This window comes from Orcinus orca, chromosome 17 (assembly GCF_937001465.1).
Source record: "Orcinus orca chromosome 17, mOrcOrc1.1, whole genome shotgun sequence".
Lineage (NCBI taxonomy): Eukaryota > Metazoa > Chordata > Mammalia > Artiodactyla > Delphinidae > Orcinus > Orcinus orca.
Genome location: NC_064575.1, coordinates 51,585,458 through 51,612,366, shown reverse-complemented (window position 1 = coordinate 51,612,366; position 26,909 = coordinate 51,585,458). Strand labels below are relative to the sequence as shown.

Sequence of the window (26,909 nt, the reverse complement as noted above, 5' to 3'; positions counted from 1 at the left end):
ATAAAGTTCTTGGTGAAAATGAAAAATGCCTTTTTTTTAAACTTAAAAACCGAAGGCACTTTTTGGCCAACCCAATAGAACCAGCTCAAATGTCAGAGGAGTGGACTTTAGTTTGAGACACCAAACTGAAGTAACAGGCTCCCTGGTTTCTATATGTTACTCTGGTAAATTTATTTCCTTTTGTTTATGTCTCTTTTGTTATTTACTCTGCCTTCCCCAACTCTGTGCCCCAGAATATATGTTCTATGAGAGCAGAAACAAGGCCTGTCTTTTTCATTGCTGTATTCCCAGTTTCAATAACAGCAAAACTCTCTGCCTGAACTAGGCACCCAATAAATATTTATTGAATTGATATTGAATGAACTAAAAGAGAGTAGGGAAAGAAGGGAGAATGCGGCCAAAAATGAAGGCAGCTGGGGCCAATTATTATTTTGCAGTAATCCAGTGAGAAATGTAATCCAGCTTTTGCAGTAATCCAGTGAGAAATGATGAGGCCCTCCAGTGGTTTTCAACCTTGGCTCTGCATTGGAATCACCTGGGGAGTTTTAAAAATTACTGATGCCTGAGCATTATCCTCAGGGTCCCTGATTTAATTGGTGGATGCAGCCTGGGTGTCAGGATATTTCTTAAAGCTCCAGAGGAGATTCTATCATGCAGCCCAAGCTGAAACCACTGCCCAAAGGCAGAAGGGGGATATAGAGGAGAGTAAGTGCAGGGATGTTTAGGACATGCAATAAGCAGGACTTGGTGGTTAACTACAAACTGGAACTGATGAAAAGGAGGGTGCCTAGGAAGAATCCTAGATTTCTGGCTTGGGCCTGGGTAAAAGAGAGAGGCAAGTTTTGAGAAAAAGATAACAAATTATGTCTTGGACAGGCTAAGTTTGAAGTGCCTGTGGGGATTTGAGTGGAGATGTTCAATAGATATTTCTTTAATAGATTTACGTTGCCCTAGTGAAGAAAAGGAAATCCCTCTAGTTTTTAAGATGACAGGGAAAGGCATCTCCGGAAATTATGACAGAGTACAAGACCATTCCCACTCTGCACAGACTCTTTACTCAAAGCTCCCTTCCAAGACAATGCCCCATCAGTTCTGAAATGTTGTTCAACATGTTGATATATTTACAGGAAGGATTATATTATGGATGGGTACCATCCTATAAATCCATTTAACTTACTATTCTTGTATTACCTGTAGGCTTAAAGTATCCCACTGATTAAATTGCTGGCAGCCTCCAAATAGCATTTAAAGGAATATATAACAGCTTTAAAACTTTCTGATAAATGAAAATGAACATACCCATCATTACTTCCTTTAAGAGTTGTGGTCAAATATACTTAGACCTAAACTGCTTAGAAACCTTGTTTAGTTTTTTAATTGGTAAATATTTACTGGGTTACCAAAGATACCAAGTACCCTCTGAAAGACCATGGTTCCTTGGTTTGTTTCTAATTTAAATTAGATACACTAAAACAAGGATTGATAGGGAGATATATTTAGTTAAGTAACAGATGGCGAAAGGACATTTCTGTCCAGCATCTATCACATTCCTGTTTCTCAGTATTCCAAAGAGTGACTAAATCTTGAAATCAACTAGGAAGGAATGGACTGAATGTGTTTATTCAACGAAGATGAACTGATGCCCAGTCATGTGTAGGTTAAAAAATTCAAAGGGGGTATGGCTGGCTTCAAGGATATGGGGGGTGGAAGGGATAAAGCGGATTAAAGTAATTCAGAAGGTATCAAACATAACTGAAATATGAATTCTGAATTCTTAAGGGACTCTGTGATATCAAGTGGGAAAAAAAGAGGTGAGTGGAAGATATTCTCCGAACCCTCACGCAAGGTGTTCACCTGTGGCTAAGGGCTGTTCCTAGCAGCCCCTGCGGAAAACTAAGGTCTGTTAAAAGAAGGGTGCGGTGGGGCGCCGCCACCCTGAGGGATGGACATTTCCTCCCGGAGAGGTTTGAAACTCGCTGCAGCACCACCGCCCTGCTCTCCCTGGGGCTGCCAATCTAGCAGGTGAACCGTGAGAACACAAAGGAATGAATAATGGCGTGCGAAACGCCGAAAGCCGGGCTCCGCAAGTCCAGCATCTCTCTACACCTCCAGCCACTCCCACCCGTCCTTGGAGGAGACACCTGCCCCACAGCACGGCCCGCTTCCGGGAAGTCTTGCGGGATGATGGGCAGGAAGGGCCGCTGATAGCCCCGGGCGGGTAGACAGGCGGGAGGGGCCACACTCCCAGCAGCCCGAGTCGCTGGCGGGGAGCTCCCGGGCGTGCGCGGAGCGAACACGAGCAAGCGAACAGCCGCGTCCCAGAGCCGCCCGCGACGGGCCGGGTGGGCGTGACGCCATGACGCAAGGCACGCGGGCGGTGCGCAGGGGCGGGGCGGGGGCGGGAGGAAGGAGTGGGAGGAGGGGGCGGAGACAGCGGGGGCTGAGGGAGGGGGAGAATGGCAGTTGCGGCGCTGGTTCCCGGGAACAGCAGTCAAGACAGAACTGCGGAGGAGGAGTCCGGGAAAGCGGCAGTCTGGACCCCTCCTCTCCGTTCCCCCCGCCCCAGCTGAGAGGCGCCTTGGCGGGTCTGAGGAACCCTCCTCCGTACTTCCTTTGGCTGCTGCCGCCGCCAGGAGATGGGCCTGCTCGCCCGCAGCCCTGCGCCCTGCGTCTCCCTGAGGAGTTGAAGGTACGGGCGGGTACGCGGGGAAGCTGCGCCCGGGAGCCAGAGGGCAGGGGCGGCTCCAGTTTCCGACACGGGGCGCTCCGGCTGCTACCCTTGCGCCCCTCCCCGGGACGGAAATGGATTCGGAAATCACACGGGAAAGGCGCCCCTGCTCGTGCTCGGCGCGGGGCCGGGGCGGCCCTGGGGTCAGGCCTCGGGCTGGTTCCGCGTCCCCGGCTTGGCCCCGGCGCTGGCGTTCCCTCGGCCGCGCGGGCGGAGGGGAGGCGTGGGATACGCCCCGAGCTCTGTCCTCCTGGCCCGAGCAGTCTGGGGCGAGGGCGGCCGACCCGGCGGTGTTGTGACGGGCGGAGGCGGCGCTCCCCTCCTCACTTCCCCAGCCCCTGGAGCAGGCGACGCGGAGGGCGGCCGCGGCGGGGAGGTGGCGGGGGCGGAGCGCATTCCTGATGGGTGAAATCGGCTCTAACGGGACTGATTTCCGGGCCTCGCTGCAAATTTGGAGCCGGGGCCAGCGCCCCCCACCCCCTGCGGCTGGAGGCCTCGGTGAAAAGAGAGGCAGGCACTGGGGAACGTTCATCCGGGGGACTGCCACCCCCTGCAAAAGCAGAAATTAAACAGACGAAAAATGGTGGGGTCTTGGGGTAAAGTATGTCTTAAGAGGGGTCCTCCAGGGTTGTCTCCCTCACACTAAACCTTCAGGGAGTTCTCATTCTTCATCCAGCCAGTAATGCCACTATTTTTAATTTCCAGTTTTTCCTATCATTTGGCTTCCCCTCTGCCGTTGCCCTCCCCCCCACCCTTTTCATTAATGGGAAGAAGGAAAATAAGTTCAGGGTTCATTAACCTCGCGACAAAGGGCAGTAAATAAAAGAGGGGAGAGAATGGTTAAAGCTACATATGGGAGAAAGAAAGGTCTTATTTTTTTCCCATTAGCTCTTGAAGGTAGAAATATACGAACGATGTTTTATTCTGGTTAATATTTACTATTCAAAATGTTGCGGAACGTCCTGTTGGGTGGACGTTGGAAAGAACAGCATTTAAATGCCTCTGCAGTTTTCACACCCAGGTGTTGGCTGCAAACGCTAGTATTAAATGTTAGTAAACGGTGGAGGAATAAAGCAATCCTTTCCTCTGATCGGTTGCCTTAAAATGGGATTTTTCCTTAGCGTTCCACTTTTCTTTTCTTTTCTTTTTTTGGTAGTAACATGGCTGTCTTTTTATTTATACATATGTATTTTTTATTTTAACCTAATTCCTTGACCCTTTTTGTTATGTGAAGTCTGACGGTATGCCCAAGTTTCATTTTCGGTTTTGCCATTAACCATCTTAATGAGCATCTTTATGAGTCAAACTGTTATTACCGTATTGGCTTGTTTATGCTTCCTTAACACCCAACTGTCAGAATTGAATCAAAATGTAAATATTTCTATTTAGAAAATGGCGATGATCTATTGTTGACGCTTATTTTCAAATGTTCTTTGCTTGCTATGTGCAATTCCATGGTAAAGATCTAGAATTAAGTCTTGGGACCTAAACCACATTATGCAACAACAACAACAACAAAAACCCTTTTTATTTGTTAGTTTTATTCCTCTTTCTATTATTGTATACAGTGTAACTGAAATTTAAATTTCATGTGTCCTCAAAAACTATTTTAATGTCACCACAAGGTGTCTTACTGAGGAAAAAATTACATTTGGCAACTAATGTTAGTGTAGTTTTTCAATATCTGTGACTTCCAGGAGGATTCCAGTAAGATTAACTTTTAAAACTGTAACATTATTTTAGGAATTGAAACACAACTCAATTTTTAGTCTCCAGATAGTAGCTACTTGAAATATTGTTGCTTCGTTTGAATGACGCCCCAGTTGAGCATTAGAGTTTATATAAAGAACGGTCCATTTTACTGTCTTCAGACCAGTATTGGAATTTTTAAAATTTTGGTGGTGATTTGTAGAATTTTGGGTGCCTTTTTACTTGGTTAAATGAAACTGTTTTTTTCTACCTAACATATGAAAGATACTAAGATTATTGTCTGTTTTTAAAGCTACTTCAGCATTTTAGTGGAAAATAAATGCACTTCACACATTTGAAATAGAGGAAGTCATAAGGTCATATTTTTGCAGTTGTGAATTAAGACACTTGGGGTCGCCTCTCTTCAATGGGATCAGATTGAAAGATATTCTCACGGGGTTGTTAGATGGAATTAAATATAGGTAATTTAAAACAAACTCTTTTATCATTTGAAAGACTCTCTTGTATATTATGGCAGGTTCTGATTTTATCCTTAACACTTCCTTAGATTTGTCACAGAAATTCTTTGGTTTCTAATCATCCCTGCCCACACTGCCCCACCCCCCACCCCCCCAATCTGGAGGGCGCTGAGGATTGAAAAACATAGTTTTCTGAATTTTTCAAGGAGGAGAAGGAAGACAAATATTTGTGATAACACGTCAAAATCCCTGGTCAGGTGCTGGGCAGAGAGTAAGCTAGGGATAAATTTTGTTGCATTTATATCTGAATTGCCTCTTTCTATTTCTTCCCTACTCAGGTTATAAAGGAAATCTTAGAGAATTGTTATTTGTTTTTCTGATGCTTCTAACAAGTGACAGTTGATTGTCAAATGCAGGCTGGTTTCGTGTTAAGCTTTATGATCTTTTATCATTTAAGGCCCATGTAAAAATTAGGCCATTTTAGGCTGAAGGCCAAAAAAAGGTTGAATTTCGAAATTTATATTTGATTATATTGGCATTGTGTTTGGCAAACTAGCACTAGTAGTTTAATGATGGTCTGAAAGGACCCATGGTCGTACATGAAGTACTTTAGCTTAAAGGTTTTGGTTTGATCTTTTTTTGAGCAAAATGTTAATGTGATTACTTATGGAGATCACCTAAATTTTCCTTAGGTGATTTTTTTTCTCCAGTCAGGAGTAATTATTATTTTTCTTTGGCTTTTTAATTTTTAAGTCATGAGGTACCAGCTTTTGTTAGTTTTGTATAACCCTGAAACAACTATATATATAACCACACCTGCACAGCTAAAGACTGTGGGATACTGTTCCTTTGCTAAACACATCTGTATTTCAGATGACGGTAGAAAAAAGGCAGTGAAATCATTTTGGGTGTTTAAAACTTGGATACTTCGTTCGTTTCTCAATAGCTGTCATATGTCAGTAATACTTTCTGTATTAAACTGAGAAAAATTAGCACCTTTTGATAAAGTAGTTTTTGCTTGTATTGCTCTCTTTGTAGCTGTCAATAAAACCTGAACAATTAATTTGTTTATTAATGACATTTTCTCGAAAGCTAGGATATTAGCCTAAAAAGCATTATACATTCTTGTTCTATTGATGTTACCTACTATTTTCTTTCAAAAGTCATTTACTTGAGAAATGCTACTGGTTAATTTGTTTTTGAAGTCCTTCTTGGTAGTTTCCTTTTTTGTGTGTGAGTATACCAGTATTTTTTTTTTTAACATCTTTATTGGAGTAAATTGCTTTACAATGGTGTGTTAGTTTCTGCTGTACAACGAAGTGAATCAGCTATATGTATACATATATCCCCATATCCCCTCCCTCTTTCGTCTCCCTCCCACCCCTCTAGGTGGTCACAAAGCACTGAGCTGATCTCCCTGTGCTATGCGGCTGCTTCCCACTAGCCATCTGTTTTACATCTGGTAGTGTATATATGTCTGCGCCACTCTCTCACTTCGTCCCAGCTTCCCCTTCCCCCTCCCCGGGTAGAGTTTTCTTCTGTGAAATCCTCAGTAGGATAAAACTAATAAGGAGTTGTTTTACCCCTCAAATAAATTTGTGCGTTGAATTTTGAAGCAAAATCCTCAGAAATCACCCTAATTTGTTTAAGCCGAAAAGAAACTTCAAAACTCAGTCTTGGGTTCAAAAAAACTGAACTTAGCCCCTTAAAATTATGTACACTTAACATTTTCGACCTCTGTCCTCCTCTGGAGACCCCTGAAAGTATAAACAGCCCTGCTGTAATGTGAATAGCAAGCAAGGTTGCCAGTTGTAGAGACTTCTGGTAGAGATGAGCCGTAGGAGGGAGCAAAGTAGAGGGAAGGAACAAGAAACCAGGAGAAGCTATAGGGAGTGAGATAGTGTTAAGCTTCCAGATGAATCGTATATAGCATAATAATATAACTAATGTATCACAAAAGTAGATGGCCATTACTATAAATCTGCTGATGATTTATATTTTGTGATTTCTAAGTCAGGTATTGGCATTTGCTCCCCAAATGGTGAAGTACTCTAAGTTATTCTTATGCATATGAGATAATACATATGAAATGTGCAGTAGAAGTGTAGGAGATAATGTAAACTGTATGATGCCAGGGACCATAATCTTTGTTCACTCTTAAGGTCTCAGCACTTAGCATAAGGCTTGACAATGATAGGTGTTGGATAAGTATTTGCTAATTGAATAAAGTTATGTATTGTAATGTAACTATTTCATAACTCTATCTATAGCAGGGCTATCTAATAGAAATATAATGTAAGTCATAAATTAATTTAAGATTTCCTTGTTAGCCACATTAAAAAGTAAAAAGAAACAGGTGAAATTAATTTTCATAATATATTTTATTTAATGCAACATATACAAAACATTATTGTCTCAGCATGTATTAGTGAATGACTTTACATTCTTTTATTCATACCAAGTCTTCAATCCACCATGTGGTTAACACTGGACAGCACAGCTCTAGGAGTATTTTGTATGAAATGTTTTTTCCTTTCCACAGAAATTCTTTAGTCTTTTTTGATAGTCTCTTCTTTTGTCTTTTTTGATAGTCTCTTTCTAACATGTCTTTTGAGTCCAAATACAGAAGCACATATGTCATTGAATTGGAATTACTGAGTTGGATTGAAAGTCAGGATACCTGACTTCTTTCGTTTGTACAACTTTCCCAAAATGGCTCTGCCTCACTCTCTTTCCCTGTCTGTAAAATGAGGGAGAATGTGCTATCATCTGTTTCATTTGATTAGTATAAATTATGTCTTTGAAACACTCTTAACTACTCAGACAAGACTATTACAAAATAGATTTTTAAATTATTAGTAACTTGTCATAGCAAATCTCAGTATAAAAACAGAAGGAAAAAGTACCCATGAGACTACTGGTGCGAAGGTCCTGTTACCTCCCACACTGGAATAAGTTACAATGAATGAATCAGTACAAGATGCTCCTGTAACATTGAGTCAGGAGAGGTGACTAGGTCTGCTCCAGAACCAGATTTTAAACCTCTGATCTATTTAAATATTGCCTTAACTAATTTATCCTTCAGTTTTTGTTTGCATGAATAACCTACACTTCTTACATAGGCATCCTTAAATCAAAATCATGAAATAAGGTCCTTTGGGAAGAGGGGGGGGGGACTGATTAAGTGCATTTAAGTGGGGGAAAATAAAGCAAACATTTAGAAAAGTCTATCATCACATCCTATAGTACAGGATATGTACTATATAGCACAATAACTGATTCTTTTATCCAAACCAGGGGTTGCAGTGGTTACCTGGTAAGCAGTTACACATAGCCAAATATAGCTAAATCAGATACGTAGCCAAATCAAATAGGTATCTCCTTATAGCCATATCCTTTCATTAAAAATAATAATAATAGTAACTTTAAAAAAATTATAGATGAATATCCTTTGGCTTTTTGCATAAACATAACTTTACTGATGACCTTAGTAAAAATTTCTGGAGTCATATAGTAGATTGTGTGGTGGCCCTCAAAAAGATGTTCACATACTAATCTCTGGAACCTGTGAATGATACCTTATTTGAAAAAAGAGTCTTTGCAGATGTAGTTAAGGATCTTGAGATGAGGAGATCATCCCAAGTTATCTGAGGGGTCCAAAATTCAATGGCAAGTTGTCCTTATAAGGGAAAAGCAGGGAAATTACAGATAGACAGAAGAGGGGAAGATGCACAGAAGAGGTGGAGGCAATGTGAGGCATGGAGGCAGAGAGTGGAGTGATGTGGCCACGAGCCAAGGAATGCTTGTAATCACCGGAAGCTGGAAGAAGCAAAGAACAGATTCTCCTGAACCCCCAAAGGGATCGTAACACTGCTGGATTTGAGGCTTTTACCTTCCAGAACTGTGAGAAAATAAATTTCTGTTGTCTTAAGTCACCCACTTTGTAGTAAGTTGTTTAGTTGTAGTAAGTTGTAGTAAGTTGATTAGTTTTAACAAGAAACTAATATACAGTCAAAAGTAAAAAGATCTGTGCTTACCTTTGTTTTGTATCATGCATTGTGACTCTCAGAGACCAGACAGCCCTTCCTTTAGAATTCTTATCCGTTCTGAGAAGTATCAGAGGAAGTGTCTTAATACCCTCAAGTCTGAACAGGCCTAAGAAATAGCTTATATCATGTAAGATACACTGTTATTGTCTCTCAGGTCGTTCTTAAGATACAGTTTATATTTAGGGGAGGGGGCAAGTGTAATACTGATGGGATAGACCAAGAGGTTTTGTCTCATGAGGGTGTGATTCCTTCCACCTTCCCTATCTCCTTTACTGGAGCCTCCTCTTCTACCCTATATCTTAAAGTTGGAATGCCACAGGGCTCAGTCCTTACCCTTCTTTATTTATTCCTCTGGGGACTTCATCCATGCTTGTGATTATACCCACCATTGGTATAACAACTCTTCCCAGAATTTTATCTCTAAGCCAGACTTTTTTCCTGAACTCCATGCCTGTTATGTGGGTATTTGGCTGTACATTCTCACCTAAGGTTTAAAGGCATCTCAAACTTAAATGTCTGAAAATGAACCCCTGCTCTTAGCTGCTCCCTGAACTTGTTCTTTTCACAGCCTTCTCCATTTCAGTGGACAGCAGTTTCAGCCTTCTGGTTAATCAGGGCAAAATCCTCTTGGAATCCATCAGGAAATTCTGTCAGTTCTAGTTTCAAAAGATATCCTTATGCCCATCATCATCTCTCTCCTAGAGTATTGCAGTAGCCTTTAAACTGTTCTCCATGTTACTGTCCTTACTTCTTTCTTCTCATTCTATTCTTAACACTAGAATTATCCTTTAAAATTATTCAGATTCTAAACTGTCTCTGTTTAGAAGCCCCCTAAGTTTGCCCATCTCGCTTAGGATAAAAGCCATAGTTCTTACAGTGGTCTATAAAGCCATACACAACCTGGTCCCATAACGTTCTGACCTATCTCGTATATTCTTTGTTTTGCTCATTTCCCTCTGGCTACATTCTGGCCTCTAGGCTATTCCTTGAACATACCAGGCACATTCCTACCTTAAGGCTTTGCAGTGACTGTTGCCTTTGCCTTGGATGCTCTTTCCTCAGATTTCCTCGTGGCTAACTCCCTTCAAGTCTTAGTTTAAATGTCATCTTTTCAGTAAGCTCTGATCACCCTTTAAAAAATTGTAATCAGTGCCACACGTACACACACTTGATTACCTTTACTCTGCTTAACTTTTTTCCCACATTCTAGCAAAGAACCACAGTAAAATATTTAAGTGAAGTATTTAGAAAATTGTAAACTTCTATATAAAAGTATGAAACAATTTTTAGTAGTTTATCTATAATTACTGACCTAGAATGATTTGTGGAAATAAGGTAGGTGTTGGGCCTTGAAAGAAGAGTAGGACTTCAAATAAGCAGAGAAGGTGGAAAAGAGTATTCAGGCAGAGACAAAGACATAGGAAACATCACGGAGGTGAAACTATGTTTTGTTGATATATTTAACAAGTAGACCAGTTGGCTAGAGTGTGTTTTTATATAGGAGAATGGTGAGAGACTAAGGTAAGATTGCGGAATGCCATGTAAAGCTCAAAGTTTGTTTACCTGTGGGAAGCAAATGGATGTTTGTAAGCAGAACTTAACAAAAGGCCAACGTGATAATTCAGAAACCAGGTGATTAATGAAGGTCTTGTGGAGGAAGTAAAGTAGTAGAAAGAGGACTGAGACTTTGGCTCTGCCACATTAGCTGCATGGATAAATCAAATAATCTCCAGACCAGCACTATCCAATAGAACTTTCTGCAGTGATGGAAACATTCTAGACCTGCACTGTCCAGTATGGTAGCCAGTGGCCACATATGGCTGTAGAGTATTTGAAATGTGACTAGTGTAACTGAGGAACTGGAGTTTAATTTTTTTTAATTTTAATTAATTTAAACTTAAATAGTCTCATATGGCTAGTGATGATACATTCGACTGAGTAGCTCTAGAATACAGTTTTCTCACTTATAAAATGTAAGGTTAGATTGGAACATTAGTGGCACTAGAAGGATAGGTTCCACAGCCAAATAAAGTTGATGCAGCGTTCTGAGAAAAGCAAATGGGTATCTAGCTAGCAGATGCACCTGTGCATGACTAGTATTTGTGAAACAGTTCCAGGTTTGTATCCTTTTCATTTTTTGTATCTCCATGACTTATTTGAGATCCCCTCTGTCTCTTGATTGCTGATTTTTTAAATTGGTCTTTAGGTTGATGCTTCCTATAGTTAAATATCTAATACATCTAATTTAATAGTATGTTTTATAATTATAGTTAAATCTATCTTGTTTCTTTTGAATTCTTAATGAGAAAGCCATAACAATGAAAAACCTTTATGATTGTTTACCTGTTGTGTAATTCTTACCTAGATTCTTCTGCTTTCCTTAGAAAATACTCCCTTACTTGTTTTCTTCCCCTATAAAATTAAGAAATATTTCATTTGTATTTCAGTTTTGATTTTATTTTCGGGGGACATGTTTAGAGAGAAGCTCTATGAATGCTGTGTATCCAAAGGAAAATAGATACATGTTGCTTATTGTGCCTCTTGTTTCCCAAGAGATATTGTTCCTTCTGAGAATTATTTTATAATTTGCAGAAAGTTTTAAAAATAGCTTTTAGAACTTATAATCAAATAGCTCTTCCAGCCTGTGCCCTACCTAGTTATGTATATACGTCATAAAATTAAGCATACACACACACACACACACACACACACACACACACACACACTCACTCTCTCTCTCTCTCTCTCTCTCTCTCTCTCTCTCTCTGATTTACCCTAACCAGAGGTTTCCGCTTCCCCCACCCCTCATGTTCTTTAGGAGAAAGAGACAAATGAAATTCCAAAATTGGAGAGGCAGGATACTGCTGTTATCAATACTTTTTATTAAAAAAAAAAAAAAGAAACAACTTCTAGAAAAAATGGTAAGGACAAAATTAGCCCAAACATTTAATATTTGTAATTGTCCAAATAGTAGAATTACTCAGATTAGTGATGAAACTGGTAAAATTCAGTTTGCAAAGATAATACTCATTACACTGGATTTACTAAGACCAAAGAGTATACCAACACTGTAGAGAATTTGGAGATATTTTTAAAAGAACAGAAAGAAATATAAATTGTCCACTTTTAACCCTAGAGTATGGTATGTATTACAGCTGTCTATATATTTGTATATTAGAATCATAGTCTTTCAGAACTAAGGGGCCTTAGACATTACCTCATCCAATCACTTTAGCTTTCAAATAAGGAAGTTGAAATTCAAAAAGTAGACAGACTTGACTAATATCAGACTAGGTTAATATTTCCCTTCTGTTGATGTATAGCAATGAGTATTTTAACCAGTTCGAAAAAATTTTTTTGACAGTTGGATATCTTTTTTAAACCTATTTAAAAATTTTTTCATGTCTCTGGGCCCTCTTATCATACCCATCGTTTTGCACTACGCTTTTCCTACCTTCTCCCTATTGGTGTATTGTTTGCCCTTCTGAACAAAGAGTGCCTGGAATGGGCTAGTCAAAATGTTTTAAATCTTTTTTCTTTAATTGGAAAATGGAATGAATAATGCTTTTTCTTTCTGCAGCAGATTTTTTTTTTTTTTGCGGTACACGGGCCTCTCACTGCTGTGGCCTCTCCCGCCGCAGAGCACAGGCTCCGGACGTGCAGGCTCAGTGGCCATGGCTCACAGGCCCAGCCGCTCCTCAGCATGTGGGATCTCCCGGACCAGGGCACGAGCCCGTGTCCCCTGCATCGGCAGGCGGACTCTCAGCCACTGCGCCACCAGGGAAGCCCCAGCAGCTTATTTTTGTAATGGATTGAGTAATGAGTATTATTTGTAATGAGTATTATTAAAACCACGTAGTACCATTCTCTTCTACATCCCAAACAAGAATAGGCTTAAATAGATAAATGTAGCAGGTGTATGTTTGTGAAGCTGTTTAAGAACTATCTCTTTGGGGAGGCTTTGTGGCATATGGGAATAGTTTATTCTGAACTTTTAGTTTATGTTTCTAGGCGATCATAGGAATTATGTTAAGGATAGAGCTCAAGGTAGTATATTTGAGTCTTGATAAGCATTCACTTTCCAAAAAACTTGCTGGAAACTGATATGTGCCTATGTTAATGCTCTGTTGAGTTACCTCCACCTCCCCCATATGTAAAAGTAGTTAAGTTGAAATTATTTACCCCATTTTCAATATTAGACCACTTGTCATAGGTTTGTAGCTATATAAACATAACAAGGCTGAAAACTATATTTATGTTGGAGAAATTCGTGTACTATAATGATGTATTCCAAACTTGCAAATGGCTAACTATTCTGATGACATTAGACAAGCCATTTCAGAGCCAACAGTTTGTTTCATTTTATTTCTAACCTTAAGCATGATAATCTCTTTTTAAACAGTTTTATCCAGTAAATGGTTCAGTTACATTTGTGCCATCTCCTCAGATATTTGTAATAGTTATAGCTAATATTTGTTAAGTGATTAATATGTCATACTGATGCTGGATTCTTTATATATTTTATTTAATCCTAGTAATAATCTTGTGGACTGTAGGTTATTTATTATTCCTATTTTACAGTTGAGTAAACCGTCTTAGTAATTTAATGCAGTGTCACACAGCTAGCTAATAAGTGTCAGAATCTGAACTTGAACCCAAACTTTGTGACTCCAAAGTCTGTGCTTTACGGTTTGAATAAAAAGATGCTATCATTACCCCATATTTGTATAGTATTTTTAAAATTTCCCGTCCAAGCTACTCGTAAGTTATTCCCTCATTTTATCTTGGGTAAGATAGTTGTGTCTGAAACAGACAACCCCAAAATCTCAGGCGGAACACTATAAAAGTTAATTTCTCACTCACACAGAGAACCGTGTGGATGACTCAGGTATCCCAATTCCTTCCATCTTGTGACTCAGCTGTCCCCAGAGGCCTACTTGGAGTCAATCACTAAAATTACTATATTCAGCCAGCTAGGGAAGAGGGAAGAGAGAGAGCTCAAAGGATGATTGAAAGGATGATTTAGGGACTAGTCCTGGAAAGGGCGTACATCATTGTACTCACATTGCACTGGCCAGGACTGGATACATGGCTGCATCTAGCTGCAAATGGAAGGAAAATGAAACAGGTGGGTATAAAACATCATCTCTGCCACAGATGATACAGAGAGGTTATTGCTGAACTAAAGCCACAAAACCACTTGGTAGCTATCTATAGAACCTAGATTTCTTAGATCTGCGTATAATAGGCTCATGTTTCTGAGGAGACATTCCAGTAATGAAAAGGCTTTTTGGTTGTATTTCTAGCACCGTTGCTGACTCTTTCTCATTGGGCATCAAACATTTTACTTCTTTGTGCCTGTTACATTTTAAATAGGAATATTGTTATTGACTTACCTTATGAGGAATGATAAACTTAAAAAAAAGTTTTTCTGTGGTAATTGCCATTTTAAGTGAAGATGACATTATTGCTTTATAATATCTTTATATTTATACTCAATTGTCCTTTGAATATACAACAGTTAGCCTTGTTAGCTTTTGTTTTTTAAACATGTGATGAGTTATTCTAGGCTATCTACATACCTTATATTTATTCTTGCATTCTGAATCTGAGACATTTGTTTAGGGATGAACGTTGTTTTTTAATGTTCCCCCAAACTTAACTCTTTTGGAAGGAACTGCAACTTCAAATCTTAAAGGAATAGAAGTATGTTCTAACTGAGCTAATAGTTATGAATATTGTACTAATAATATAAATTAGTGAGAACAGACACAATTTACAGAAACTGATGGTAACTTTTACTGGCAAATTAAATTCTGCCATCTCTTCAGTAGCAGTTAACCGTTTGTTATACTTCAGACTCCTTGGAGAATCTCTTGAAAGCTATGGATTCTATCTCTAGAATATACCTATATTCACAATTTAGTACACAGTTTTAGAAATTTCATGGATTTCTCTGAAGCCTATCCATGCATTAGCTGCTATTTTTAAGCATTTTTATCCTTCTCCAGAAATTTATTACCGTGCCTATTATATTTTTACTTTAACAGACTGTATAAAGAGATGTTTAATGAGTCAGTTTTTATAAGATTTATAAGGAGAGTCTGTTTCCTTAATATTATTTGGACAGCAAGAATTATGCCCAGAGCCTGCACTGCTGCTGTAGCTGAATTTCCAGCTATATTGGGGAATAGATTTATTAGAGGAAAATATGACATTTCCACATTTGACATTGACAAGATGAATGACATAAAATAACTTTAAACATTTAAATAACCTTTTTGAGCAATATCAAACTTCATTATAATGAACTTTAGTGATTTATCACTGTTCAGGGAAAGCTGTATATGAAAATCCAAGTAATTTAATGCCTCAAATTTCTCTTAATGAACTTCTTGTTCAGATGTACAAAGGTCTGTTTATTTGGGGCCAAAATTAGCTTGTGTGCAGATACATCATTTCTAGTACATCACTTCTAGTTGTGGTCGATCAAAGGATGGCTTACGATAGTTAATTCTGTTTTTTGGTAATCAACTACTACCAAATTGTACCTAGGCATATTTAAATTTGTTATGTTGTTTGCAACTCTGTATATAGGAAATGCTATGGAAGATAAATATTTCCTTTTTTCAGTGCCTTTGGAACCTTTATTTAACACTAGAGGAAGAGCAAGGCCAAAAAAGTGAATTAAGTTTCAAGGATATCCCCCACTGTTTATTTACCATATTTGTTTCTGAAGTTACGCACAGTGAGCTAAACTAATTTCTCTATACTAGATCATTTGGTCAGATAACTAGTGATTCTTCTTTGTACAACTTAAATTATCTGCTATTTATTATACTAGAAAACCATTGTCACTGTGAAAAATAGAGTGCTGTCAGAAGCACATATTTATAGTCATTTAGAAAAAAAGCTTTAAATGGGATATTGATAAATATTTGTTCAGATTATGGGACTATCATATATGCTCAAATATAAAATCAAGTCTTTTTTCTTTCAAAATTATGCTTATGAAAAAAGGGAATCACTTTATTATAATTTATATCCTTGCCAAGTCACTAATATTACTGTTTGGGGAAGACATAGTCTGAAATGTCTTTATTCGGTGCTTGGTTAGAATGCACTAGAGTGAAAGTTCCACCGAACAAGGGCCTTGTCTGTCTTGTTCACTATTATATGTCTACCACCTAGAAGAGTATTTGGCACATGATAGGCACTGAACATATTTGTTGAAAGAGTAAATGAATTAATGATTATAAAGAATAAGGAATTAATGCATGCTTAAGCTAAAATTTCCTATGACAGCATCGTATACAGAGTCAAGAATACTGTATCTCAGATCCTTTGGTAAAGGTCTCCTTTGGAAAACCGCCAAATGTTTTTCCCCCAAAGTGTATACAGCTTTCCTCTTGAGGAAAAGTTCATGCAGCACAGGGCAGAAAACTAAAGTCTTACTGGCCTAAGGTGTCAAGGGACGGAATTTGGGACTGCTGGAATGGCTGGAAATTGAGTGGATAAATCCCAGAAAGGAGGGAGTTGTAGTAGGATAGGCCTAAAATCTATGAAAAAACTCCCCTGAAATACCAGGTGACCCCTGAACTCTGCAGAAAGATTCCAAGGAGCTCAATGGAAAATAATAGCAGTTAGGCTGAAAAAGCTGACTATGGAGATTTCACCTGCTACTCTCTGCAGGGGAGACAATTTGGTGTTTGATTCCCACCAAATTAAGGGGTTTTAAACATTTGTGCCCAGAGACCCATTCTAAAACACAAAACCAGCCTCCACAAGTTTGACTTTATTAGCCAGTGATTTAACTGCCAGGTATAATAAAAATCCTCACTCTTAGGAGCAGATAAGAAGCTGTAAAAGTCTCTACTGCATAACATCCACAAAATCCAGTTTATAATAGACAACTACTAGACATGTGAAGAATCAGGATAATGTGATTTAATGTCAAGACTATCCACCCCAAAATGGTAGCTGACCCTAAAATTAGCAGAATTAGCAGACTTTAAAGCAACTGTAATATATTCAGTGACCTAAAGGGAGATGCATGATCATGATGACTGAATAGATGGGCAATTTCAACAGAGAAATAGAAACTATAAAGAAGAATAAACAGTCTAGAACTGAAAAGTACAATATCTGAAATAAATATTTTACTGAATGGATTTAACAGCAGATTGGAGAAGGAAGAGGAAAAAGTTGATGAACTTGAAGCTACATCAACAAAATTTGCCAATCCAAAGAATGGATAAAAAAGATTACAAAAAATGAACAGAGCCTTGATGGCCAGTGGGACAGTATCAAACTAACATGTGGGGCTTCCCTGGTGGCCCAGTGGTTGGGAGTCCGCCTGCCGATGCAGGGGACACAGGTTCGTGCCCCGGTCCGGGAGGATCCCACATGCCGCGGAGCGGCTGGGCCCGTGAGCCATGGCCGCTGAGCCTGCGCATCCGGAGCCTGTGCTCCGTGGCGGGAGAGGCCACGGCAGTGAGAGGTCCGTGTACTGCAAAACAAAAAAAAAAAGAAAGAAACTAACATGAATAGCAGAAAGAGAGATAAGAGACAGACATAGCAGACAGTCGGGCAAAAAATATGTTCATTGAACCCCAGTTAGGATAAATAAAAGGAAAACCACATCTAGGCATATCTTAATCAAACTGCTGCACATCGAAGATGGAAAGAAAATGTTAATGCAGCCAAAGGGGGAAAAAAACCCAGATTACTACAGAGGAATTACAATATCAATGAAGGATGACTTAATCAGAAATGATTGGAGACCAGAAGACAATGGAATGACCTATTTCAAGTTCTGAAAGGATAAAGCTATCAACCTGGAATTCTATATTCAGAACAAAATATCCATGAAAATGAAGGTGAAATAAGGACATTTTTCAAATAAACAAAACTTGAGAGAATTCATTGCTATGAAACCTGCAACACCAAGAAATGCTTAAGGAAGTTGTTCAGGCTGGAGGGAAATGACATCAGATGAAACTTGGATCCACAAGAAGGAATGAACAGTACCAGAAATGGTAAATATGTCTATAAATAGATTTTATCCTCAGAAAATACTTTGTAAGCATATAAAGCAATGAAAGAAGAACTTGGTAGATGTGACTAAATAAACATCTTAAACTTCTTCAAAAATCACAAAATTAAAGGGCAAATATTAAGAGGAAGTAAATATTAAAGATTTAAAATCAAAGAGGACCATTAATGTTCCAGTGTTAAAATGGGTAAAAAACATGAACAGATAAATCATTGAAAAAATAAAGAGGGCTGTAAGTGTGAACAAACGTTCAATTTGTTTAGTAATCAAAGAAATGGAAATGAAAGTACTTACTTTTTTTTGCCACTTAGAAAAAACTATTGATATAGGGTGTTGATGAGAATTCAGGGAAGTAAGCACCTTTCCAGTTGGTGGGAGCATAAATTGGAATGAAACTGTTGGGTAGTTTATTTCAAGAACATATTTTGGAAGTCCATACCACCTAGGTAGCAAGAAATTCATACACCAAGAAGTAGCCTACCAAATTAGGTCAGAGGTATGTAGAAAGGAGATCATTATTCAATAAGTGGTGTTGAGATAACTAGCTAGCCATTTAGAAAAACTCAAATTTTGATCTCTACTTAGTCCTAACATGAAAATAAATTGAAATGGATGAAAGATGTAAACAATAAACAAATCATAGAAGTACCAGAAAGAAACATGAGCAAATTTTAAAAATATAATCTTGGAGTGAGCAAGATGTTCCAAGACAGATATAGAATCCAAAAGTCATAAAGAGAAAGATATGTTAATTTGAACACACACACACAAAATTTTAAATTCCTACTTTGGAAAATTACCATACAGTTTTTAAAAAAATTTATTTGACACATAATAACAAAGTTCCTTTACATAAAAGGCCTTATACCAACAGCAGGATATGAACATGTGGTTAGTTCACAGAAAATGAAACGTGACTTGGAAACGTTTGAGAACCACATATAATACCAAATATATAGTCGTTAAAATTTTTTCTTTATTCCTCATCTTATCTCAACCTCTCAACATAAGTATATATGGCTGAAAAAGTTTAATGGCCTGTTATGCTTTTGTAATATAAAATAGTATTTTAGTAGCATCTAAAATAGAAAGTCTCGTTTCTTTATGTTCTTGATTCTCACTTGAGTATGAGATAGCTCAGGCTTCACTAGTGACCAGAATTAATGATCAATAGAAACTGTGCTGGGAATCTCTGTACCTATTCCCTCCTCACTTCAAACAAACAGAAACAACTTTATACTTAGTCCTCTTTCTGTTCTCTTCAACAGTGCTATTAAGTGTTTTTGCATTCTACTTTTATTACATTCATGTTTTAGAGGTGCTGAACATCTGGGTGTCAGACATCAGTAAAAGAAATTGAAATCAGAAACCGTTGGTACTCTTTGCTCTTATACTTAGCATTTATCAACACAAAATTACTGGATTTTCTCTGTCTTACCTTTGCGAGAAGTGACAGAAGAAACCTAATTTTAGCTGAATAACAGAGGCAGAAACAGATATTCAAGAGTATAATGGGGTTTTCTCTTGGTAAATTAATTTCTTTATTGTCTACAAACTTTATTTTGCCTAGCTTTCTATCTCCAAAATACCCTTTCATGAGTCTTAAATCACATAGGCATGTGGGTGGTTAGTAGATGCTACTAAAACATTTGTAGTTAGGCGATGTTTATTGGTTGAATATTTTAAATCTGTAATTCTTGAAGTTGTATAATGTCAGGATATTCAACATGTCTTATTTATCTTGTAGCACAAGGGTCCCTAACACCCCTAACCCACGGACCACTGCCAGTGGCAGCACAGCAGGAACCGGGCAGCACAACAGGAGGTGAGTGGCAGGTGAGCAAGCGAACCTTCATCTGTATTTACAGCCGCTCCCCATCGCTTGCATTACCGCCTGAGCTCCACCACCTGTCAGGTCAGTGGCAGCATTAGATTCTCATAGGAGCGCACACCCTACTTTGAACTGCGCATTCGAGGGATCTAGGTTGTGCGCTCCTTATGAGAATCTAGTGCCTGATGACCTGAGGTGGAGCTGAGAATATGATGCTGGGGAGCGGCTGCAAATACAGATTATCGTTAGCAGAGGGGTTTGACTGCACAGAGACCGTAATCAATTGCTTGCAGACTCATATCAAAACCCTATCAGTGAGTGGCAAGTGAAAACAAACTTAGGGCTCCCACTGATTCTGCATCATGGTGAGTTGTATAATTATTTCATTATATATTACAGTGTAATAATAATAGAAGTAAAGTGCACAATAAATGTAATGCACTTGAATCATCCCGAAACCGTTTCCCCACCCCCGTCCATGGAAAAATTGTCTTCCATGAAACCAGTCCCTGGTGCCAAAAAGCTTGGGGATGGCTGCTGTAGCGCTTGTGGGGTAAAGATTCTTTTCACAGTTTAAAAAGCTGGATGTAGTAAGATTGTATCACTTACAGAGAATCTTACAGCAATAACAAGCCAAAAGCAAAGATATGAACAGAATCCTCAGTTCCTCACTTCCACTTATGTGTGTTCTGCATCATAATTTATTTATCCAGTGTTTATTAGGCACCTACAATAAGTTACAAGTTGTATTAGGTACTAGAGATACAAAGCTTGTCTTACATTTCACTTCAGCTAACATTTAGCATAGTGCCTGGTTTTAGCACGTGCCAATTTCACTTTCTTCTCATAACATCTATTTGAAGTAAGTGGTATCATCCATATTTTGTAGTGGAGATCACAGACTCAGGAATGGACATTATCTGAGATTTTTTTTTTTTTTTTTAACATCTTTATTGGGGTATAATTGCTTTACAATGGTGTGTTAGTTTCTGCTTTATAACAAAGTGAATCAGTCATACATAAACATATGTTCCCATATGTCTTCCCTCTTGCGTCTCCCTCCCTCCCACCCTCCCTATCCCACCCCTCCAGGCTGTCACAAAGCACCGAGCCAATATCCCTGTGCCATGCGGCTGCTTCCCACTAGCTATCTACCTTACTACGTTTGTTAGTGTGTATATGCCCATGACTCTCTCGCCCTGTCACAGCTCACCCTTTCCCCTCCCCATAACCTCAAGTCCGTTCTCTAGGAGGTCTGCGTCTTTATTCCTCCTTTACCCCTAGGTTCTTCATGACATTTTTTTTCTTAAATTCCATATATATGTGTTAGCATACGGTATTTGTCTTTTTCTTTCTGACTTACTTCACTCTGTATGACAGACTCTAGGTCTATCCACCTCATTACAAATAGCTCAATTTCATTTCTTTTTATGGCTGAGTAATATTCCATTGTATATATGTGCCACATCTTCTTTATCCATTCATCCGATGATGGGCACTTAGGTTGTTTCCATCTCTGGGCTATTGTAAATAGAGCTGCAATGAACATTTTAGTACATGACTCTTTTTGAATTTTGGTTTTCTCAGGGTATATGCCCAGTAGTGGTATTGCTGTGTCATATGGTAGTTCTATTTGTAGTTTTTTAAGGACCCTATCTGAGATTTTATAACTAACAGTGGCTGACCAGATCTTGACTCCCAAATTCTCTTCTTTATACATCCAGACTGGGTGTTTTTTATTTGCCCCTCCAGATCCACTCCTCATCCTTCCTTGACTTTCTCTGTGCCCCAGAGGAGGTTGACCTAGTCTAAGAACTGCCTCACTTGGGCTCCTTTTTTGGTTTCTTGTTGGATTTAGCCAGTGTGAGGCATTGGCGGATATTGGAGATCCAGAGAAGAGAGAAGCTGGGTATTTATTCTTCCAGTTGCCATTTGACAGTTCTCTCCCTGCTCCTTCTTTCAGAAGGCTGGCAGTGGCTTCCTGAGGACTTTGCCATCCCTGTTAGTTCCTTTAACCCTACCCACACCTTTGTAAATGAGCCCTTCAGTTATCTCTTTGAAACTGCTTTGTTTTTCTGCCAGGACCCTGACTGATACATAACAGCTTTTCAAACATGGGCTACTATTTTGTATGGATTTGAGTTTTCTAACTGTTTTTATCCTGTGTTTATAAGTTGAGCATTTAAAATCTGCAACACATTTTCATGTCAAACAATATTGTAATTGTTTATTAGGTGCTTCACCTGGAATGGTCAACTTCCATAATTTTTACGAAGAATTAAAAAATAGCGTGCTGCCAAATTAGATGTATTTTATGATGCATCAGTACGAAGTTATCAGCACTTCTACTACATCTTTGGTCCATAAAGCTTTGACACGTCGTAGAAATACCTTTGTTGTGGGCTATTCCTATTTCTTAATTCCATATTCCTCAAGAGGTACAAAAAAGTTAGAATCAAAGAGATCTTGACTTTAAAGAGGTATAAACACTATGGGCTAGAGAAGGTTAGGTAAGTAGGTTCAGGTGTTTGTCCTTCATACCAGTCTCAGGTGCTAGTCTTCAATTTAAGTACATAAAAAGGTCAGGAGGTGGGGCTCCTTTGCCAGCGATAAAAACTAATTTTTCAACCAGTTTCTTCAGGGGGATGAAAGTGTGTAGCAGCAATTGGCAGAGTCTTCGTTACTTGTTGGAGTTGTGCTAGACTGGGAAAGAGGGGGAAAGAGAGCCATTTCTCATATTTTAATTAGCAGGTGATTGGAATTTCTTGTGACATTGGTGTTAAGAGAATTGCCTCCTATATGATATTAGATACTTGGTTGAAAATACATAATATGGGGTCTACTTGTATTTTACTCTCCTTTTCTGTTTCACTAAGGTCTTCTAGCATCTGCAGTTACAGATCTATACTTTTATTTAGAGGGGAAAGTTATCCCCACTAAGCCAACAGCCATAACATCATGGAGGCCAACCTCAGTTATCTTTTTCCCCCACTGCTTTTCTTCATGTTATCGATGTGTTGTACTTCGACAAATCCTTGTGATAGTAAATCAGTTTAAAGAATATCCAAAGTTGGGGATTATTAGGAGTTGTATATATTTCAAATTATATCATTAAGTACATTTACTGACTCTCATCTTCTGTTCCTGCTCTGAAATGATGTAAACTACTCTAGGTTTTTAATACATAATTTATTTTGCATTTGATCCAGTAGACCTCATATTTGTCTTTGTAAACTTGGTGTGAACTAATTGGACGTTTTAAAAAGTAGAGCATGTATATGCCTAGGAGGCATGACAGTGAAATAACAAGATTTTTTCTTGTGCTTATGAAATAGTATCATCACTTCAGTGACATTGTGTCATTTTAAGAAATATTTGGTATTTATTCACAGTGTCTATGTTCCTCACTTCATCTTGGCTGTGTGTGGTATTAAAGAAATCACAATATTCAAGTTCTACATTTAAAACCTTATTAAAACATTGAAGGTAATCAGGGCAGAAAAACAAGTGAACACTGTAAAAATTTCTCATCTGAGTTATAAAATGTGAGTACAGTTTAGTTAGGAGGAGAGAAAAGGGAGTGGCATTTCAGACGGGGGAATGGCTTGAATAAGGCATGGAATTGAGGGATAGTTAAGACCAGCCCTAGATGATATGTAAAATATAATTGTCTTTTGTTTTCTGCGACAATTTTTGAGATACTGATAGTGACTGGAGTTGTTTCATGAAGGCAGCTGCAGACAGATGATGGTACTGAGGCCGAGATATCAGAAGACCTGAATTTGACCCTGAACCCTGTTATTTCCTAACTGTGCAACATTTACCCTCTCTGCACTTCAGTTTTCTCATCTATCAAATCAGGATAATACCCATTCCATAGGGCAATGAAGTTTAAATCAAAAGTGCTTTAAAAGCACTTTAAAACTCTACTGTGTAGTGGTATTATTATATATAACATATTTTCCCTTATTTTTCCAACCAGCAACCCAGCTCTTTGTTTTAGAACTCAAATAATATTTTTGTCTTAATGGTGTGTGCATTTATGAGGCCGAACATAACAGTAGTACTTACAGATTGATACAGTTGATAGTTTAAAAAATTGAGTTCAAAAAGAATAGTACTGGGGCTTCCCTGGTGGCGCAGTGGTTGAGAGTCCACCTGCCGATGCAGGGGACACGGGTTCGTGACCCGGTCCGGGAGGATCCCACATGCCGCGGAGCGGCTGGGCCCATGAGCCGTGGCTGCTGAGCCTGCGCATCCGGAGCCTGTGCTCTGCAATGGGAGAGGCCACAACAGTGAGAGGCCCGCATAACGCAAAAAACCACCCCCCCCCAAAAAAGAATAGTACTATATTAAATGATGCAAATAATAGATTTTTATTTTTCATTGGAGAATAAAATCAGCTTTTTCTAAAAATAAGTAAAGTTTCTAAATCACTGAAAGTTTTTTTTATAATTTCACACATTTTTGTCATCTGTTCAAATTGGCAGAATTTCTGTAGTGCTTTTTTTTTTGGTGGTTAAGGGTAGTCTCAGAAATCCAAGTTAGTTTACTAGTTTCTAAGTGTTTATGCAAATAAACAGTTTGATTAAAAACTCTTTGTTGTGGGTGAACCACATAATCTTAATTTCATATACCACTAGAATAATTAGGTTTAGTTCTTTACTTAATACTCTTGAGTCTCTGATTTCCCATCTGCAAAGTTAGAGTAAACTTTATGTATATTGCTAAAACTTGTATATTGTAAATCACTGAGAGGAGGGGAAGGAGGGACGAATATGTCCACACTTTAGGGTGGTGGGGTGAAATATTGACTATATCTTTGAATCTGCTGTTATGCAGGCCCTCTTATTAATCTTGTAGGTGGCTTGCAAGATGGCTTCCTTTCTTTTTAAGATGAATTCTGTAATAGCCTATAGTTTGTCATAATGTCTGAAAGACTCCCTCTAAATCTGGTGAAAATGGACTCAGCTGTTTTCAAGAGTTGTAGTAACAGAGACAAATTTAATATATATAAGTTTATAACTATTGGTTTTGTGATATATATTTCTTCTCCAGACATATCGCATTGAGTACAGAGACCCATGTCTATCTTGTTTATGGTGGTAACCTCCTGAGGTTTAGCACATGCTAGGCTTAGACTTTAACTTTGAAATTAAGCCAAAGTCCCCTTGATTGAGGCATTCCCAATACTGTTGAGTCACATGCTTTTAGACACCTTTCATGGATTTTTTCTACAGATAGTCATTAATTTATGTGGGTTTTTTTTAATGTCTCTCGTATCTCTATACATAGGTTTTTAAGTACTACCTCACTATAGCCCCATAGGCTGAAAATGACTATAAACTGAGGTGTTGTTTTTTTTTTTTAATGGCACTTTTATTTTCAGTACCTGAACTAATGAAAAGCAAGGAGCCTTGTTTTGGAGGCCAAGCCTATAGAATTCTGTTTTTAAGTGAAAGTGTTTAGCAGACTCTCTTTAGAATTAGTGGTTCTTGACCAGCGTGTGCAACTAAATTACTGAGGAACATTTTCAAAATATACAAGTTCTGGACCACATCCTCAATTTGATTGGGTAGCTCTAGAGTGGAATACCTTTTTTGTTGTCGTTGGTGGGGTTCAATTAGCTGGGTTTTTTTTTTTTTGCGGTACGCGGGCCTCTCACTGTTGTGGCCTCTCCCATTGCGGAGCACAGGCTCCGGACGCGCAGGCTCAGCGGCCATGGCTCACGGGCCCAGCCGCTCCGCGGCATGTGGGATCTTCCCAGACCCGGGCATGAAACCGTGTCCCCTGCATCGGCAGGCGGACTCTCAACCACTGCGCCACCAGGGAAGCCCTTAGCTGGTTTTTTTTTTTAAACTATACGCAATAGATGCTCATGATACAATTGTGAACTATGCAGAAAGCAGAAAGTGAATACTAAAGATTATTCTCCCCAAGGTAGCCATTGTTAATGGTTTAACATTTTTCCAGAAATTGTGTAGGTACATGTAAACCTCTGTGGGTGCGTTTTTTTCCACATATGGGTTCATACTATACATACTATTTTGCAGTTATTATTGTTCACTCAGTATTATGTAGCGAGATCTTTTCCTTATCATTACATGTAAATTGTGGTTGGCTCCTTTATTTTTACCAGTTCCCTGTGGGACTCAAGTTATTTCCAGGTTTTGTGTGGGGCTTGTTTGCCTTGTTTTGTTTTGTTTGCTTGTATCAGCTAGGCTGCAGTGAGTTTCCTTGCACAGTATTTCTTTGCACACTTGTGTCATATTTTCTGAAGGATAAATTTTACATGTAGGATTGCTGGTCAAAGCAGTTTTGAAGTTTAATAGATAGTGCCAAATTGGTTCCCCAGAGTTGCGCTGATTTGCGGTCCTCCCAACAATATGTGAGGTGCTTCTTTCAATACACGTTCACCAACCCTTTCAACCTTTGTCAGTCTGATGTGTACAAAGATGGTGTATCTAGTGTTTGAATTTTCATTTCTTTAGTGTTGTTGAACACTGTTTCCTATCTTCCTAATTTTTGTAATTCTTTTTCTCCAAACTTCCTCCTTATATCCTTGCTCATTTTACTGCTAGGTTGTACATCTTTTTCTTACTTATGTGTAAAAGCTGTTTGTATACTAAGGAAATTTGTTCATTGTTATACATGTTTTACTAATTTATCACATCATCCTACTCTGTAGTATTTTTTACCATATAAAAATATTAAATTTTTTAGTATTCAAATTTGTTTCTTTTCCTTTGATGCCTATTTATTTGCAGAATGTTTTAGGAAGTCTTCCTAAGTGGGATGACAGTATGTTCTAGTTTGCCCCATTATCCTAGTTTAAATATTAATAGCACCTCCATTCACTCTTACTAGGTTCTTTTTTGGATAATGAATTATATGGGTATCAAATTTCTAAAAGTGTGTTTTGAAAAATTCTCTAGCTGATATTCATTAAATACCACTGGTTTAATGTTTTAAATGATAAATTCTTAGAACAGAATCCCCAAGATAGAGTCCCTCTACAGTTCTGTTCATTGATACATATATTGAACCCTGGAGTACAGAAAGCATTTTGAGATGCAAG

The 26,909-nt window shown here is 38.6% G+C and overlaps 1 protein-coding gene across 10 annotated transcripts in view; it reads left to right on the top strand.

The window, feature by feature from the left end:
* Positions 1-2,431: 2,431 nt before the first annotated feature.
* Positions 2,432-26,909, top strand: part of RNF19A (ring finger protein 19A, RBR E3 ubiquitin protein ligase) — an 80,018-nt gene continuing 55,540 nt past the window's right edge. For 5 of the 10 annotated variants that reach the window (XR_007472465.1, XR_007472464.1, XR_007472463.1 and 2 more), the window contains exons 1-2: positions 2,433-2,689; positions 19,748-19,825. The gene's annotated coding sequence lies outside the window, so the exon portion shown is untranslated. Of the gene's footprint in view, positions 2,690-19,747; positions 19,837-26,909 lie in introns of all 10 variants that reach the window. The other 5 variants (XM_033438199.2, XM_033438198.2, XM_004275343.4 and 2 more) reach the window with 3 other exon arrangements.